This window comes from Coregonus clupeaformis, chromosome 1 (genome assembly GCF_020615455.1).
Source record: "Coregonus clupeaformis isolate EN_2021a chromosome 1, ASM2061545v1, whole genome shotgun sequence".
In the NCBI taxonomy this organism is placed as follows: domain Eukaryota; kingdom Metazoa; phylum Chordata; class Actinopteri; order Salmoniformes; family Salmonidae; genus Coregonus; species Coregonus clupeaformis.
The window spans coordinates 88114282-88117688 of NC_059192.1; positions in this window are offsets into that span (position 1 = coordinate 88114282).

Below are 3407 nucleotides of genomic sequence, written 5' to 3' on the forward strand. Positions count from 1 at the left end.
ACTGCGATGAGCTCAGCCATGAGCATGGACAGTCTCTACAAACACAGTACAATGTTCTCTGACCCGATCAACAATGTCAGGAAAGTCCTCTTACCAGCTGCTGGAACCTGGTACCATGCCGCTTATTCAATGTTTCAAGGTCATCTGTCGAACATGGCCATTGCTCAGAAACTCAGCAAATTTATGAGTCTGTGTGCCAATGTGGTGCAGCTGTTGACGACGTCTGATATAACGGTACCAAGTGACTGTCAGGAGAGCTTTACGGTTTTGCACAGCAAGCTGAACTTAATAGCTCATCAATGTCAGGTCAGGTATATCAACTTGAGGGGCCTGGTATTCTGTGGGCGTGTCAGTCTAAGTTTTACTAAATTCTCTGGATGGGAACAAGGGAACCGTTGACGAGACAGTTGACCCCTCAGAAAAGGTTGACGGCCATGTCTGAGAACTCACTGCGAATCAAAGAGGCAGCAAGACTGACTACTTTAAACAATAAAAGTGCATACAAAGTGAAACAACGGACGGAATTGCAGGAGAAGTTAAAGACTCTCACTGAGGCATACTTACAGGTAGATGAGGACCTCAGCATTGTGTCCCTGTCGGTTGTCCTCCAATTTGCCAGGTCAGAACTTCAAAGGCAGCTCCTGGGTGCTATCCGACCACTTGAACAAAGTGAATAAAGACTGTCAAAAATTTGTAAACATCGCTTATACGGCAGCCGAATTCCACAGACGTCCAAGGAGGCCCAAGAAAGATGAGACTGCTGCAGAATCGTTTTTTGAAAACGTCAAAGCCGCTACAAAGAGCGTTGAAGACTGTTTCAACTACATTCGCAACCCTCGTGCTCGGGTTAACCTGAGGTCCATCAATAATCATCTGTCCTTCTAGATCTCAGACATAGTGAGCTGAGCCAGGCTGGTAGTGGAGACCCATTGTATCACTCAGTCTGGAGATCCAGATACAGATGGTCGGCCAAGGGCTCGCTATATAGTCTAAGAGATCTATAAGGTGGATGGGCTATACCAGGAAGGAACACGTTTTTTTTTTTTTACTTTGTTCATCGTTGTCTGTCTTTTGGTAGAGTTTTTAGCTGTGTTGTCTACAGTCCCCCTTGTTTTTATTATTTTAATCACACACTGTAGTACTTTGAGATTGTTATAATGAAAATCACGGTAGAGCATGGCGCTTGCAACGCAAGGGTTGTAGGTTCGATTCCCACGGGGGGCAAGTATGAAACATTTATGCACTCACTAATTGGAAGTCGCTCTGGATAAGAGCGTCTGCTAAATAACTAAAATGTAAATATATCAAAGTTGGTCTGAAGTGTGGAACTCCAGGGGATTCCAAAGAAGGGATGACTGCGACCACTCTTTTTTTCTATTCTGAAGAGGGTTGAAAACTTTAATATCACATTTACATAAGAATTCAGACCCTTTACGCAGTGCTTTGTTGAAGCACCTTTGGCAGTGATTACAGCCTCAAGTCTTCTTGGGTAAGACGCTACAAGCTTGGCACAACTGTATTTGGGGAGTTTCTCCCATTCTTCTCTGCAGATCCTCTCAAGCTCTGTCAGGTTGGATGGGGAGCGTCGCTGCACAGCTATTTTCAGGTCTCTCCAGAAATGTTCGATCAGGTTCAAGTCCAGGCTCTGGCTGGGCCACTCAAGGACATTCAGAGACTTGTCCCGAAGCCACTCCTGCGTTGTCTTGGCTGTGTGCTTATGGTCATTGTCCTGTTGGAAAGAGAACCTTCACCCCAGTCTGAGGTCAAGGATCTCTCTGTACTTTGCTCTGTTAATCTTTCCCTCGATCCTGAATAGTCTCCCAGTCCCTGCCGCTGAAAAACATCCCCACAGCATGATGCTGCCACCTCCGTGCTTCACCGTAGGGAAGGTGCCAGGTTTCCTCCAGACATGACGCTTGGCGTTCAGGCCAAAGAGTTCAATCTTGGTTTCATCAGACCAGAGAATCTTGTTTCTCATGGTCTGAGAGTCCTTTAGGTGCCTTTTGGCAAACTCCAAGCGGGCTGTCATGTGCCTTTTACTGAGGAGTGGCTTCCATCTGGCCACTCTACCATAAAGGCCTGATTGGTGGAGTGCTGCAGAGATGGTTGTCCTTCTGGAAGGTTCTCCCATCTCCACAGAGGAACTCTGGAGCTCTGTCAGAGTGACCATCGGGTTCTTGGCCACCTCCCCGATTGCTCAGTTTGGCCGGGCGGCTAGCTCTAGGAAGAGTCTTGGTGGTTGCAAACTTCTTCCATTTAAGAATTATGGAGGCCACTGTGTTCTTGGGCACCTTAAATGCTGCAGACATTTTTTGGTACCCTTCCCCAGATCTGTGCCTCGATACAATCCTGTCTCGGAGCTCTACGGACAATTCCTTCGACCTGATGGCTTGGTTTTTGCTTTGACATGCACTGTCAACTGTGGGACCTGATATAGACGGGTGTGTGCCTTTCCAAATCATGTCCAATCAATTGAATTTACCACAGGTGGACTTCAATCAAGTTGTAGAAACATCTCAAGGATGATAAATGGAAACAGGATGCACCTGAGCTCAATTTCGAGTCTCATAGCAAAGTGTCTGAAAATGTATGTACATAAGGTATTTCTGTTTTTTATTTTTAATACATTTGCAGAAATGTCTAAAAACCTGTTTTCGCTTTGTCATTATGGGGTATTGTGTGTAAATCAATGAGAAGAAAAAATATATATTTTAGAATAAGGCTGTAACGTAACAAAATGTGGGAAAAGGGAAGGGGTCAGAATACTTTCCGAATACACTTTATATCCTCCTATACATGAAGATTACATGTTGCATGATATCTGTATGTTGAAAATAATATAAGTTGTGTATATACATTTCCTTAGGCTATGCATAAACTCTCACAACATATAGGATGATGTCATTTATGGATAATTTTTTATTTAAGACACTGATTAAAAAGGCATTTCAACATGATGAGCATTTTAGACAATTTGATCAACCACATTGACATTATAAAACAAAACAAAATGACAAAACCCACATTACACCATTCATTAAATGCACTGCATTTATGATTCAAAAGAAACCATTTAAAATGTGACCTAATAGCATATAAAAAAAAGTAAAATTAATCTCAAACATAATAAATGATTGAAATATAAAATCAAAAGGAAAAATAACTGAGATTATAGTTGTACTTGGTGTTCTGGTATGTCCGACTATATTCCTCATTCTCGTGTAGTTTTTTAAAAATATACTTTTATTAAAGGGTATAGACCGAAAATACTGTTTCATAAAACAACCATTTTAATACAGTATAATATTACATATATTTATATAAAAGTTAAAACCTTAACACTATCCCTATCCTCCCTTTGAAAACCAATATCATTATATGCTCAAAATAATTATACTGTACATAAA